Source organism: Clupea harengus, chromosome 13 (assembly GCF_900700415.2).
Source record: "Clupea harengus chromosome 13, Ch_v2.0.2, whole genome shotgun sequence".
Taxonomy (NCBI): Eukaryota; Metazoa; Chordata; class Actinopteri; order Clupeiformes; family Clupeidae; genus Clupea; species Clupea harengus.
Genome location: NC_045164.1, coordinates 21,282,447 through 21,299,517, shown reverse-complemented (window position 1 = coordinate 21,299,517; position 17,071 = coordinate 21,282,447). Strand labels below are relative to the sequence as shown.

At 42.5% G+C, this 17,071-nt stretch overlaps 1 pseudogene; it reads right to left on the bottom strand.

Annotated features, from left to right (window-relative positions):
• Positions 1-7,461: 7,461 nt before the first annotated feature.
• LOC116223101 lies at positions 7,462-8,587 on the bottom strand (annotated as a pseudogene).
• Positions 8,588-17,071: the final 8,484 nt, after the last annotated feature.

Below are 17,071 nucleotides of genomic sequence, written 5' to 3'. Positions count from 1 at the left end.
AAATGGCCTACACATTACACACGCTATGCATCTGATATGCCTAAATAAAACTCACGTTATATGCTACACCAGAAGAGGCGCGAATAAAACAAGTCTTACCATTGAAGATTATCTTTTTTCTTGACACATTCCTTATAAAAGTATCTACATAGTCCAACCATCGATGTTTAATCCATGTTGTGGAGAAAGAGGATGGCATCAATCATATTTCATTAAAGCTTCACACTTCTTACATTGGACATATCAAACAGCCTCATTAGAATCCGCATAGAATATGATGCCATCCGACAGAAATATCTCCATAGGCCTACAGTAAATTTCCCCTCGAGTGTCGTTTTAAACTCTCCAGATTTTTTAAAACTTTAAGTGCACAAAGTTCGTTATAAAACGATCTACATAGTCCAACAATCGAGGTCTAATCCATTTACATTTAGTCATTTAGCCGACGCTTTTGTACAGGGGAGAAGCATGTGAAGCAAACACGTTTACTTGACTACTTATTAAGATATTTAAATATGGAATGTTCAATGCCTTGACTACTAAGCAGAAATATCTCCATACAGTAGGTTCCCCCTCGTTTTGTATCGTTTTAAACTCTCCAGATGACAGTTTATTTTTTAACTTATTCCCTGATACCAGTTTGCCTCCTGTAATCGCGTTGTCACAGCTAGGACATAAAAAAAATCCCCGCACACAAGAAGGCTATTATCCTAAATGTGATTTATTTTAGTCTCAAAAACAAACTTCTCCATCACGTGAGGCAGACACGTTGACTTGACTACTTATTAAGATATTTAAATATGGAATGTTCAATGCCTTATCACGCTTATGCTTGAAAGCCATTGTTTTCAGCTTGCAGGTGCTTTTGCCTCTGGCCCAGTTTGTCGGTTTTGACGTTCATCTCTCTCCCCCAACCATCCAGGTTTAATAAATCCGCGTTGACTACTAAGCAGAAATATCTCCATACAGTAGATTCCCCCTCGTTTTGTATTCTTTTAAACTCTCCAGATGACAGTTTATTTTTAACTTCTTCCCTGATACCAGTTTGCCTCCTGTAATCACGTTGTCACAGATATTTATTTGCCCAGTCAGCTTGTTGGTCTTGACGTTCAGATGTTGCGCCTAAACTATCATATCGTCTCGTCACATGATCAAATAGAGACTTGACATTGGACAACAGCATACATATTACCCAGCAATCATCATTACAAATCTGAATATGACAAAAAATACCAAAGAAAATGAGATAGTATTAATTTCATTGAATCGTTTTTAATAGTTTCTATAGTGTATGTAAGATAAGCATATCATTTTGTTATAGATTGCTACTATTTTTCACACAAATAATATCTACCATGATGGAGATAAGTTTGCCTTTTCAAGTGAATATATAGCGTTAGACAGACTATTCATTGTAATGTAGTGTGTCTCAAAGACCCATGTGACTACACCTGTTGCTCTTGATGACGACGAATTCTATCACTCAAAGAGGTCGCGTAGTAGCTCGTCTGTGACCAAAAAACCGCTGCTCCACCCACTGTTCTGGCGGTGAATTGTTTTCAACACCCACAGCCGTCGAAGAAGTATAAATCAAAAACAGTACGTCCGAATCCGTTTCCCCGCCCATCCGTAAAACGGACGGACACCGACGCAGATCTATAATTCGGGCTTTAGCTGAGTGAGGACGTTGGAGATGAACGTTAAAATGCCGTTGGAAATAAAGCTCAACAAGAAAATGTTTTACGCCGAACCAAATTCTCGTCGCGAAATCAAAGTTCTACTATTTGTCTCAGGCTGATTTATACACGCAGTAATACAACACTATCTTATACACTTTAATACGCTGTACATTTGCCAGTTTTGGTACAAAGCTAATTTAAATACTATTTTTGGGCAGGGACTAGATTTCGTGGGGCACATCTGAAAGTGCCCCACCGCTCAATGTTAACTTTGGCCTGTGTGGTTCACGCTCATTGGTGTTTCCATAGTAACGGTGGGGCAGCGTGGGTCGTTGCCCCACCGGAAAGGGAGGGACAGCGGAGAGCAGCATTTCACAGAGCAAGCACACAGACAGAAAAACACACGAATCAAATTACTCCAAAACAAGACTATAATGCTTGTGAGTCAAGTTTATTCACGCTACTTTGCATATATATATATTTTGCCGCGAAGTACGAATGTATTGAGCTTTCTGCACAACAGCGTCATCTGGATCTGGTGGGGCAGTGCCCCACCTGCCCCTAATGTAGAAACGCCACTGGAACCAGCCCAGAACCAGCACCGGCCCGGCTTTGGTGGAAAAGGGGTATCATTCGACAATCAGTTCCTGGATCATCAGTTCCCGACAGCTCTTGGACTGCTGCGACGACATCTCCATTCCAGCCTCGCCAACACGGTGAGGTGGACGACGAGGGAGTTGTTTCCTTTGAGTGCGCTTTTGGCGCGAAGTAGCCATTTTGTTTGAGGCTCCACCACTCTCCAGAAACGAAAACAGGCCGGCATCACTCATCTGACATCTGTTTGGGTACCCAATCTAGTGTATATATAAGTTTGTTATAAATATATAAGTCTGCCGGCTTAGAAATAATAGGTTTGTGAGTTGTTGTGTTTGTATGCTAATCGGAAGCTATGTATGGGTATGTGCTAATAGAATAGAATAGAATAGAATAGACTTTATTTGTCATTGTGCATTGGATACACAACGAAATTTGTTTGTGCAACCACTAAAAAAAGTGCAGTTCTGTGATGGCCCTGGGGATGAAACTGTTCTGCAGTCTGGAGGTGAGGGCTGTAGTGGCCCGGTAGCACCTGCCAGAGGGTAGCAGGGTGAAGAGATGGTTTGCGGGGTGAGTCTCATCCTTCAAAATGCCACATGCTCGGCGGAGGCAGCGTGTCCTAAAGATGTCGTCCAGGGGAGGCAGTGAAAGTCCAATTATTCTCTCTGCAGACCTTATGACCTGACTGAGGGATTTCCTGTCCTTGTCTGTGCAGTTGACATACCATGCAGTGATACAGTATGTGAGGACACTTTCAATGCAACAGTGGTGAAAAGACTTAAGCAGCTCGGAAGACAGGTTGTTTCTCTTCAGTATTCTCAAGAAGTAGAGCCGCTGCTGTGCTTTCTTGACTGTGGCGGTTGTGTTACTCACCCATTTCAGGTCCTCTGAGACCATAACCCCAAGGAACTTAAAGCAGGATGTCCTCTCCACTTCCTCACCATTGATGATGAGGGGTTGAGGGTTTGCCTTTTGCCGTCTGAAGTCAACTATGATTTCTTTTGTCTTTTTGACATTCAGGGTCAGGTTGTTTTGCTTACACCATCCTGTCAGTCTGTCAACTTCGTCTCTGTAGGCACTTTCATTTCCGTTGGTGATTTGTCCTACCACAGTCGTGTCATCTGCAAATTTGATTACTGTATTTGAAGTATGGGTGTTGGTGCAGTCATATGTGTAGACGGAGTAGAGCAGGGGACTCAATACACAGCCTTGTGGAGCTCCGGTGCTGAGGGACAGGCTCGAGGATTGGTGAGGACCCAGTCTCACTGTCTGGGGGCGATCTGTTAGGAAATCCTTAATCCACATACACAGGCTGTAGCTGAGGCCCAGATCAAGGAGTTTGGTGATCAGCCGGTTGGGGACGATGGTATTAAAAGCCGAGCTGTAGTCTATGAAGAGGAGTCTCACATATGTCTCCTTCTTGTCCAGGTGTTGTATGGAGGGCTGTGACGATAGCATCCTCAGTGGACCTGTTTTCCCTGTAAGCATACTGATGCTGGTCCAGGGAGTGAGGGAGGGCAGCCTTAACGCGCTTCGCCACTAGCCTCTCAAAGCACTTGGCGATGATGGGAGTGAGCGCCACAGGTCTATAATCATTTAAAGTGCTGATGTTGCTTTGCTTGGGCACAGGAATAATAGTTGCTGTTTTAAAACAGGTTGGTACGACCGCTTTGGCTAAAGACATATTAAAAATGTCCATAAAGACATCTGCGAGCTGGTATGCGCATTTTTTGAGCACTCTTCCTGGAATGGCATCTGGTCCCTCTGCCTTCCTTGTGTTCACAGACCTGAGAATGTGTCTTACCTCCTCTGCTGTTACCATGGCTGTGTGGTCTGTGCCAGCAGGTGGGGGAGCAGCTCCATTATCTAGCCCAGATGTCTTGAAGCAGGCATAGAAGTGGTTGAGCTCCTCTGCTAAGGAGGCATTGGTGTTTGTGGGTGGGTTGCGGCTTCCCCTGTAGTTCAGAAATATTATTTGTTTTGTTATGTTATTTTTTATATATAATTTAATATAGGCATATACAAACTGTCCCACCAGCTAGCTGTTACCCAGAATCACCGCTCATTGTATGGTTTAAACCGTATTTTCACTTCATTTTCAAGCACACCGAGTACAGTGCACACCTTCTGCGTAGGAGTAATGGGTATCTATTCAGGAAAAGTACTTGTACTTGAAGTACACTAACTAAACTACCGGTAAGTAAATTGTGAGCAGCATATTCATTTCACCTTCCATGTTTATTTTGACGTTATAGCCTCTCTAGCGCAAGCTACCCCCAGTGCCATGGCAACCAAACGTCTGAAAACTTCAGTTTCCCCTGTCCAGGCTACAACTCCAGTTTTCAAATGTATCCGCCTAGGGCAGCGTTTTTGAAAACCATGGTTTTCAGTGCTGGAATACGCCGTTTTAAAGTAAGGGGTGTTGTGTATTCCTACAAGACTATTTAACGGGATGCTATGGAGCAGTTAACCTGGCTATTAAGTATCCTAGCTATCTCTAGTTTAAGGAACCATCTTGCAACAGTTTGCAGTTGCCTGTGTGTGATTAACTAATATGTGTGAATATGAACTTGTGAACATAAACTCGTTAATATGAAACTGCACAGGCACCCTGGGGGTAACCATAGCAACCCAGAAACTCAATGTTCGCTGAAAAGATTAATTTCCCCAAATCAGCTCACCAATAAAAGACAGTCTTGAATTCAAAGTGATCACAACTTTTAGTGTGGACGGAAGGGCTAAACGGAGAAATATTTATGAGTTTCTATATTTACCCGGGTTAGTTTGCTGTAACCTTCGTGAACCAAAAGCTCTAATTCTAATTCATCATCCATTGTGGCAGGAACACGCAGGCTCTTTCTTCCCTATTTTAGCGGAGCGCTAAATAACACTAATGGGCGGTGTTAGGCGCTGATTACGACGAGGTTCTAAATACCACGGAAAAATACCGTGCGGTATATGCGGTTTGGCAAAAGCGCAGATTAAGCTGCGGTCGCAATGTTAGTAAATGAGGCCCTCAGTGTGTTCAAGTAACAAGATTAACTATAAACAAGATAGAAAAGATAGGTAAACAACTCATAAAATGGTGAAATTTCATGAAATAAATGCAAACAAAATAATAAATTTTTGACTCCAAAGGCAAATATGCTCTTATTTTTGCAAAAGAAGTTTGAAGCTGTTTTTTGTATTTATTTATATTTATTTAAGTATACTATAAACTGTTGTTTACAGTTAATATAATGTTCATAGCTTGAAGTTAAAAAGTTTGAAGCTGTAGTTTGAAGCCAAGTGTTTTGTATGTTTTTTTATTTATAATATACTTTAAACAGTTAATATATTGTTCAATTTAAAGAAAAAAAATTGCCTTGGGAATAAAAAAAGCCTTTCTTTAATGTCGTCAATCGTCGCTTTGTGCTTAAAAAAAAGAAAAAGTATCAGTTCAGGCACCGGTATCGTTTTAAAAGTATCGGTTTAGCACCGGTATTGGAAAAAACCCAAACGATACCCATCCCTACTTATTATAGCCGATCATTAACTAAACCCATGTAGAAGGACTAATAAAGCGTCCAGCAGTTGATTTGAACAATGTGTGTGTGTGTCAGTCAATCGTAGTGGTCTGTGTCTGCATAATCTGTGCAGCCAGCGTTACAATGTATATTTGTAAACATTGTTGCAAAAGCCTCTTCTATCTGTCTCGTTTTAATGGTCAGGCTATATCCATAGCTAGTCCGGGGCGATGATTATGCAGCGTTCTGCACACACTGCAAAACCTAATTTTCTGTAAGCCATGGTGGTAGCGCAGATGTGAAAGATCATGTTAAAACAGCCAAACATAACCCCAGGTGGGTAGAGGCAGGGGCTAGCAGCATAGCCACCTATTTTAGCAATGTTAGCACTGGAAGTGGTGAGCTCAAGCGGGCTGCGGAGGAGGGGACGTTAGCCAATAAAATGATACTTCAGCAAATTCACTCCTCTAACAAATATACGGAATGAATGTTTCCAATAGGGTGTGTGTGTTGTTGGAATAACACTGGTAACACTTTACGCTAAGGGTACAGGATACAATTATCATGAATTCACGCATGAATTCATTGATGTAGTATATGTAATAGTATGCATTATGTCATTAATGATTTATGTATTACTGCATTCCTTAATATCCCATGAATCATCAGGAATTGATGTGTTCATTTGTCATTCGTGACCTCATAAATGAACAACACAACTAAAGCATTAGGTACGGCACATCATTATGAATTGTGATTTTATGTATGATCATGATTATTTCTTTTTATGCAAAACAATGTGGTCATCACTGCGCAAATTCTGATTTGAACACAACTTGTGCCTAATAATGTACCCACCTAATGCTTTAGTTGATGTGTTGTTCATGCATGAGGTCATGTGAGAGGCTATGAACTCATGTCAAATCCTGATGATTCATGAGATATAAAGGAATGAAGTAAAGCACAATAATAATTCATAGATCCTGTACCCTTACTGTAAAGTGTCACCATAACTTTAGTTCAAGCCTGTGGCAGCAGTTCAAAATAGTTTGTTTGGGTTCAGTGGGTACATTTTCCAAAAGAATGCTTTAATTCTGAAAAATAAAGTTGGTCCCACACAAAACTCACTCAATGTCTTTTAATATTTTTTCTTAGATATGTAGGCTACATAGAAAATGCATGAATAATAACTGAGATACCCCATTATGTTGTGAACAGTAGGCCTACGTGTGCTGTTGGCAAAATCTATGTCTGTGTCTGACCTGGGCACATGTTCAGGATAAAAAGCGTGTGCGTGCACGAGCATTACGGTCGCGCGCAAAGTGTCCCGGTTTTAGGTCTGGGAAATCTGGTCACCCTACCCAAACCTAAAACCGGGACACTTTGCGCGCGACCGTAATGCTCGTGCACGCACACGCTTTTTATCCTGAACATGTGCCCAGTAACCAACCAAAACGTGAGTTTAACTAAGAGCAGACAGTAAGCACAGATTCAGCAACCAAAGAGAATGAACCCTGACTTTGTCACACTAAAAGTTTTGCCCAGACCCACCCAGTGACCATGTAGGAAACAAGGAGCGGAGTGTGTTCCCTTCTGCCTGTTTCTCACTGATTGCGTCACTCCACACCCAACATAACTTCTACATCAGTATACTGCTTCCCTCACATCATCATCATTATTTATTCAAGGGGAATTGACTGAGGACAGGGCTCTTTTGGAGCAAGGGGGAAGAGCAGGTGTCCAGAGAAGGTGGTGTGGTGGTGATAAGTGTCTCTCACCCAGGTATTCTGCCACAGCTTCAGGTTGACCACGTCCCCAAACTCCAACAGAAGAGAAACCCCATTGGAGGATGTCATGTGAGCGGTGTTCTGGTTAGTGTAGGCAAGGACAATATGTTCGCCATTTTTATGGAGAGAGACTTGATCCATGGCCATTCGCAAACACAAAGACATTAAAGTGGTAGACCCCTCTGACCGGAGCTGTGAAGTCCCCTAAGACAGAAAGAGCAACAAACACTCAGAAACACAGACAGACACCATCTGTTTACAAAACAGGGGCGGAGTGGCAACAGCTCCAGCCACTGACAGGACACATTACAGTACATTAACATCACATTTACACTTACTGACAGCTTTTCTCACCTGTATTTGGGTTGTAAGCATTCCCAATGTTGATGAAGATGTGTTTGTAGACCAGGGGAGTTGCTGCGTTAAAGGGTCCTGTAATTACATCTCCAGATGCTACCAGTGAGGCAGAGAAAGACACCCTCCTCTCCTCTATCTCCCATCTCAGCTTCTGCACCTGGCTCCCTGTGAGGTTCACACTGCCTCCTACAGCTCTCACAGCTGCTGTTTGTTCCTCCTGTTCCTCCTTCAGCTCCTTTATAAAAGCTCTCTGCTCCTCCACTGTCTTCTCACTGGCTCTGAGTCTGATCTCTATGCCCTCTGCCTTCTTCTCACTTGCAGCAAGCCTCTCCGTCAGTCTGGTCTCAATGGTCTCTGCATTATTCTCACTGGCTCTCAGTCTGGTCTCCATGGCCTCTATTTGTGTCTTAGTGTATCTAAGCTCCACTCTCTGCTCTGCCATCAGTACACTCATCTCTCTCAGCACCGTGTGGATGTCAGGCTGGTAGGCTGTGTCAGCAGTTTTGTCTTGGAGATCTTTACCAACTCCTGCAACCACAACTAGACCAGACCACAGCAACAGCAGCACAGCGCCGGGAGTCTTCATGCTCAACACACAGCTTTATAAACTAAATGTGTAACACATACACACCCACATAGAAACATACACACACAAACACACACACACATGTTAGGAAAAACAAAAAAAATCATCTAAAGCATGGTTATATCAGCATGTATACATTAGTGACAATTCTGAAATATTCTCCACAGTGTGAAGTAATGTTTAAGATCACTACAGAACACCACTGTTATGCTGTGATGTTTAGGTTAAGTTTCTTTGAGGAGCAGTGGCCTTACCTAATCTCAGCGAAAGATGCAGGTGATTTTCTAGTCCTCTGTCCCCCTGAAGGAAGTGTCACCTCATCCAGCACAGCGATGCTTTTAAGAGCAGAGGCTGGAGGGAGCACTACAACTGCTCACCAATCAGAGCCTTCGTACACTGAACACACAAACGCCTATCTGGATCAGATCACTTCTACAACTGGTTATACTGGTTCTTCATACTTCTAAAGACAGGCTGTCACAACTCCATGACCACTTTTGCACTCATCTGTGATGCTGTGATGATTTTTGTTAGGCCTGTGTCTCTCAAGAGGTCAAACAGAACAGGACAAAGTGGTACAGCAACCACATTGCTAATCAAGGGCGTAACGGAAACAAAGCTGATTTTAGCAGCAATTCTATTTCGTTTTTTATTTGTGTGGCATTGTTTACTGTAGTTTTGATCTAGTTTTCATGTTTTTGAAAACTTGTATTTCTAACTAAATGATTTTCTCACAGCTAGTTTTAGTTTAGTTTTCATTAACTGTAATATTTCTGTTCACAGATGAGCAGCCTGTGCTTTTAGAGATGTTAAAACTATAATCAAAATCATAACCCCACTCCCAGTAAAGGCCCGGGCTTATTTGTTTATTAACTGAATTCACCTGGAGACCCACTTACAAGAAGAGGCTGGTATTTATTCAACACTAAGCCCTGTTACATCAGCAAAACACTTTTAGACATGCTTGAACAAAACCTGTCAGAGAAAACCAACACTAATTTTTAAAGTTGATATGATCAAAAGAGCCGATGTTGATGTTATAAGAGATTAGAGGACATTATTAGACAGTCAGCATTTAATGTAAGTTCAGGTATACTGCATCCGTTGCGTTTTTTTGTCCAAAATGAAGGGTTCATCTTGCTGTCCTCTTGTATTTGTGAATGACTTTAAGAAACCTTATTTTTCAGTGTGTGATTTGAGTGGGTAAAGAATGGTGCCATGGGGCCTGTCACTCCCTGTGTGAAAGGGCATATAAAAGGTGATAAAGGCTTAGCAAGCTTTACCGTGTATTTGAAACCATATAGTGGGAAAGCTTCCAACTACTTGAACAATGTTCGTCCTGTTCACTGCTGTCTGTATGAACAATGGAACATATTTTAACAGAAGGAAGTGCACGTAGTGCCATCTCTGTTCTTGACAATGAGAGGCGAGAGCTGATAATATTGCATTTCTGTGAAGGGAGCAGTCAGTTATGATGACTGGTATTTAGGACAAATTCCCCTTGAACTTGCATGGACTGACTGATCTGGGGTGAAGTGCTTTAATTAAAAACAAACAAATATTTCAGACACTGAAGCCGTGAAGACACCTACAGAAGAAGGAAAATAGAAAAATAATTATACAAAATATCAATGATGTCAGCATGACATGATTCCTACAGTTTGAATCTGGGCTGTCTTTACAGTCATACCTGTATTGGGGTTGTAGGCGTTTCCAGTGTTGGTGAAGACATGTCTGTAGATCAGTGTGGTTGGCTTACTATAGGGACCAAAATACTGACCACCACCAGATGTTACCATTGAAGCAGAGAAAGACACCCTGCTCTTCTCTCTCTCCCTCCTCAGCTCCTCCACCTGACTCCCTGTGAGGTTCACACTGCCTCCTACAGCTCTCACAGCTGCTGCTTGCTCCTCCTATTTCTCCTTCAGCTCCTTAATAACAGCTCTCTGCTCCTCCACTGTCTTCTCACTGGCTCTCAGTCTGGTCTCCATGGTCTCTACTTTATTCTCACTGGCTCTCAGTCTGGTCTCCATTTGTGTCTTAGTGTATCTGACCTCCACTCTCTGCTCCGCCATCAGTGCGCTCATCTCTCTCAGCACAGTGTGGATGTCAGGCTGGCAGGTTTGTTGGGTGGAAGCTGTGGCAGCAGCTTCAGTTCTCTGTTCTGCACCCATAACCTCGATCTCTCTGGTCTCTGCTTCACCAGAGTGGCCCTGGTGAGTGATGTCATTTTCACTGATGGTCTCTCCTCTGAGCTGCGTCTCAGCCAAACAGCAGCACAGCAGCACCAGTAGAGCTCCAGAAGTCTTCATGCTGAAACTGGACGATTCTTCTCTCTTCTCATCTGCTGCGTGTTCTTTCAGTCAAATATATACTCTGTGACCTGGCTACATATTACCAAGACGTGTCCTAAGGTTGTGTTTCATCACATCAACAGAATAATAAATGATGTGCACGTGAGTTGTAGTACATGTGCCGTCTTGTTTTCTAAAAAGCAGCTCAAAGTCCAGGCTCAGGGTTGTGTGTTATTGGTGTTGTGTTATTGGTGTGTTATTGATGTTATGTCAGCATGAAGCATATCTCACTGCCAGACAATTATTGTCATCCTCCTGAGGAAAAGGAGGAATACACACTTATGAAATGTTTCATATTCCTGTCTTTTTAACCCATTTTACCTTATGCAGAGGTAGAATAGTACAGAGGAACATGCAAAGTTTTTTCCCCCCAACGTGGATCTAAAAGATTTTGTTCATTTGTTTGTTTTTAATTGATTCCATCTATGCAAAACTGTGTGCACCTGTGACCTGTTCCCTGAGCCACTGCTGAGCTCTCACACTGGCACCTCTCTCACTGCTGGGTGTCTGGCGCCACCTAGTGGCCACTTTAATGTAGTATATCTAAAGAATTTGAATTTGAATATGAGCTTATTAACACATGCTCTAAGGCTAGAGCTTGAAATGGGCCGTTTACATTAGAACTGCAGTGGCTTGTGTGTGTGTGTGTGTGTGTGTGTGTTTGACCATTCGATGAACTATGTGTTCAGGAAGAGAACAGTATAAGTTGATCATTCTGTCATAGTACACTCATATAGCTGTTTTAGTGGAAGGGAAAGGGGGGTCAGTACATGAATGTCACCATCATACTGAGGGGATTGGGTCATTTTTCTACTGAGGGCCTCCAAACATTACCCAGTGGGGTTATACACAGCAACCTAATGCAGAAGCTGTTTTGCCCCCAATGGTGGCCTCCCCTTGTGCAACTTTGATGACCTTTATGTCTGTGCTTTTGTTTTTTAGTATTATTACAACAATGCCTAATTTAGCTTAGCTACTGAGCTGTGTTACAGTCATATTCATCCCCTTCCAGTATGTATGACTATTACACCTCTAATGTATAATACATTATGCTAAAGGAGCTAGCGCTAAGCTGAGATGAGAATTTGAACCCCTCTGCACCTCCCTCCCAGTACCAGTGCCAGAGGGGTGAAAGCAGGAGATGGGTTGAATGGACCCATAATGATATCAGTTGAATATCTGAGTGTACTAAACAGCAGTCCTAGTCCCTTACTTTGAACTTGCTTTATCTCTAAATAAACCGATGAACATAATGTATAGCCAACAGTAACACCAAACAGGTCCATGAATAACTCGTTTTTCCAGTACCTGTGTTTGGGTTGTAGTCATTGCCAATGTTAGATATGACATGTTACCAAGTGATGTCATTGAGACGTGCAGATATTCATAAAAAAAACAGAACCGTATACAGACACGTAAGGTGTAGTTTGTGCGTTTTAATTTTTTTTTTTTTAAGTAGTCCAGGGTCAAGGTTGTGTGTTATTGGTGAAAATAGTGTGATGTCAGCATGAATCATATCTCACTGCCAGACAAACATCATCAAAAGGAGCTGCAGTTTATGGTGCTCATTGATGTGCCACTCTGGTGATGGCCCCACTGCTGACTTCACTGATCTCAGACTACAATGTGTGGATGTGTCATAAAATCACAGATTGACCTGCATCTCCAGAGACTGGGATGACACTGTTTGTCAGCTGTGTTTGTTATGTGCCTAAAATTCTGTGTTTTATGAAGATGTCCTGATCTGGTAGTCCAGTGTGCTTGTGTGGTTGCTCTAGGTCTCACTCTACAGGAACAGTCCAGTCAGTCAGAGGTGGTAACATTATCCTCCTCTTAGTGACACTGAATTCTAATCACAGAGGAAAAATCACTATAGTTACAAATCACACACTTATTTCAGGTGACCTCAGGCCTCTCCTTCAGCCTTCTAACTGGGCCCACTGCCCAGCGTACTGCATTAGATATGCTGACAGCTGGCTCTTCATGAGGTTAACTGAACTTACATTAGCATTGTAACCCCATGTGTTGGTGTAAATGGGTGATGAGGTGCCAAGTAAACAGTCTCCAATACCGTTGTCTTGTGTTAAGTAGTGTGTAGCCAAATAAACAGAATCATAAATGATGTGCACTTGAGTTGTTGTACATGTGCCGTCTTGTTTTCTGAAAAGCAGCTCAAAGTCCAGGCTCAGGGTTGTGTGTTATTGGTGCTGTGTGTTATTGATGTTATGTCAGCATAAATCATATCTCACTGCCAGACAAACATCTTCATCATTCTGAGGAAGAGGAGGAGCTGCAGTTTATGGTGCTCATTGATATGCCGATGAACTTGTGTTAGGTAGTGTGTGTAGCCAGTCTCCAGTACTCTCCTACAGTAGCTAATGTGTGTGTAACCAGTCCCCAATCCCCCTCCTTACAGTAGGTAATAATACAGTCAAATGAGTTCGTTTTTGTCAGTTATTCCATGTTGTCTTGTTGTTTGGTGAAGTGCTCCTGATTAAAGGTCGGGGCACAGGGCTGTAGGCTGACTTTTTTTATTGATTTTTGTTAATTATTGATTTTGCAGTTTTATGACTGATGTCAATTATTGGTTGATACTGAATGCTACTGATACTCCTCTCAATGTTTATGTCCCTCTTTACAGTTATGCTATCTCTGTACAGCTGATCGGCTCCTCTGATTGATCACCAATGCTGACTGAGTTTCCTCCTCTGCTGTAGTAAAAATGATCACCAAGGCCAAACACGTGCCAGGTGCCAAGAAGCATATCTGGGTGTTGGGGGTTTCCCCTGAAGTGGTTCATTTTCATAAAAAACCCTGTTTGGGTTTGTACAGCAATGTTGTAGCCAGTGGTTCTGCTGGTTTCAACATTTTTATTACAATTTAGTTTTTATATATTTTTCTAAATGTAGAGGCTACATACGTAAGGAGAGTCCTGGTTGGTTAATGCTATAGCCCCGTCTACTGTTGGATTGGACAAATGACATGACAGGGAAAAAAACATTAAATTAAAACATTTTAGATTCTGATTGTGGAAAGCAGATTTCTGTAATACTTTATAACTCTATATTGACTGGAGCAACACTTACTACATTCTACATACTGTCACGTTCATCACTGTCTGTTCCTTTTTTCCAGACTTTTATTTTTTATTTGCCCATGTCTTTGTTTACTTTGTTTATTATTATTTAAATCTGCATGACCTCCCCTTCATGTTCATGCATTGAGCCGTTCATGTTACAACAAAGACACACATGCAGTAAACACACCACCCATCCACACCACTCACACACACACAAGCACACACGTACACACCACTCACACACATATGCTCACACCACTCTCTCTCTCACACACACACCTACACACCACTCACACACACATACACACCACTACTCTCACACACACACACACACACACACACACACACACACACACACACACACCACTCTCTCACACACACACATCTGAGTAATAGAATAGTTCACCAGCTCCTTGGTTCTTCTGATCACGGATGTTTTGATTCCATTCTTCAGCTGTTAAGGAAGGAAGAAGCTCAGCCTCAGCACATGGTTTTCCATGTGTGTGAGTGTGTGTGTGTGTGTGTGTGTGTGTGTGTGTGTGTGTGTGTGTGTGTGTGTGTGTGTGTGTGTGTGTGTATGAGCGTGTGTTTTTTTCTATCAGCTGCTTGTTTAAAAAGGCTTCAGGAAATGAGGGAAAGAACCAGATTTACGACACACACGGTTTGTCCTGTAATATGCTGAACCTGAAACCGGCCATCGGACCCTCCAGCACCCACCAAAACACACTGTTATACGAGCCCTATGAGGACACACAAACAAACACACACACACACACACACACACACACACACACACACACACACACACTCTTCCTAGATTCCTAAAGACCTAAAACAATCAGTTTGTTTGTGTGTGTGTGTGTGTGTGTGTGTGTGTGTGTGTGTGTGTGTGTGGGAGAAAGAAACTGAGCAGTGATGAATCCTCATCAAGCATAGGCGTATGTGTGTGTGTGTGTGTGTGTGGCCCTGCGTCTGGAGGCAGGGTGGTGGGTGTTTGCTTACACTGGCCACCTCACCACCTTCAGCGGGCAACTCCTCTTCCTCATGTGATGGGGAGGTGTTTAAACACACACACACACACACACACACACACACACACACACACACACACATACTCACATACACACACACATACCTACAGCATGCATGCAACACACTCACATGAACACACATTCTCTCCTTTGTAACAGCTGTGATGATTTTACTGCATGTACAGATGGTTGTACTTTATGGTGTTTCACAGTGCACTGTGTATGAAAATAAATGATCATTTGGAGCTTGTTACATATGTATTTGCCTTTGGGGGTTTATTTATTTGTGTGTGTGTGTGTGTGTGTGTGTGTGTGTGTGTGTGTGTGTGTGTGTGTGCATGTGTGTGTGTGTGTGTTATTTTTACCCTTACAGTAATATGGATTCACCTTTTCGTTACACAAAGCAGACAGTGTTGTAGAACACAGCTGGTTCTTAAGGCTGTTTGGATACTGTGATATTATACCTGTTGATACAAATACAATGATCACATGGGTGGTGAATGCAGTCATTTGAAATCCAGGTGTGGTTGACATCTGAGGAGATGCTTATTCCAGCATTGTTCATTTAAAACTAGTGAGATTAGACTTTCTACAACAACTTTAAGCTGATCCAAATGTTCTCAGTAGAAATGTTACTGATGCAACTATTTATACTAACCCAAATTGGGGGGACCAGACTGAGAGTCTGTGAGAATAAAGTGGAGGAGCAGAGAGCTGCTATTAAGGAGCTGAAGGAGAAACAGGAGGAGCAAGCAGCAGCTGTGAGAGCTGTAGGAGGCAGTGTGAACCTCACAGGGAGTCAGGTGGAGGAGCTGAGGACACTTTTCAAATGCAGCACACAGAAAAACAGAATGATGGCAGATTTCATGCAGTTCTCCGGTAACCATATAGAAATCCATAGAAAATCCTTGTAGATTATTTACAACCAAATGAAATAGTAATCATTCCAAACGCAGGTAATTGCAATTTCAGCTGAAAGCCCACCCAAGTGTCCTATTTCTAGTGTGTTTACCAAACAGACAAGAGAGGATGGGAAGTATTTTGTTTGGAAACATGGATCAAGGGAGGCTCGTTTGTTTTCTGGATGACCTGCTTTATCAGCTTGTGCCAGCGGAGGAGAGAGATCGAGAGGCAAGGAACTCCCCTACCTTCGTTGTTGTGTGGGATAATGTGGCATTGCAGCACTGTGCTGCAGTTAGTCTAGTTTGCTGCGTATCCCATGATATCAGTGCTATTCATGCCTCCATACTCCCCCTTCTGAAACCCCATAGAGGCACACTGGCACCTCTCTGACTCCTGGGTGTCTGGCGCCACCTAGTGGCTACTTTAATGTGGTACATCTAAGGATTTGATGGGATCCTAAGAAATGTTATATACTCCCCGCCCGATGAGCTTATGAGCACATGCTCTAAGACTAGAGTTTAAAATGGGCCATTGGGCCAGATTAGAACTGCACAGGCTTGTGTGTGTGTGTGTGTGTGTGTGTGTGTGTGTGTGTTTGACCATTCTATGAACCATGTGTTCCAGAACAGTATAAGTTGATCATTCTGTCATAGTACACTTATATAGCTGTTTTAGTAGAAGGGAAAGGGGGGTCAGTGCGATTGGGTCATTTCTTTAGTGAGGGCCTCCAAACATTACCCAGTGGGGTTATACACAGCAGCCTAATGGAGAAGATGTTTTGCCCCCAATGGTGGCCTCCCCTTGTGCAACTTTCCTGACCTTTATGTCTGTGCTTTTGTTTTTTAGTATCATTACAACAATGCCTAATTTAGCTTAGCTACTGAGCTGTGTTACAGTCATATTCATCCCCTTCCAGTATGTATGACTATTACACCTCTAATGTGTAATACATTATGCTAAAGGAGCTAGCGCTAAGCTGAGATGAGAGTGGGAACCCCTCTGCACCTCCCTCCCAGTACCAGTGCCAGAGGGGTGAAAGCAGGAGATGGGTTGAATGGACCAATAATGATATCTGTTGAATATCTGAGTGTACTAAACAGCAGTCCTAGTCCCTTACTTTGAACTTGGTTAGTATATACCTGTAATGTTATGAAGGATGTCTTCAGGCGGAATAAAAGCCATGACAAATATA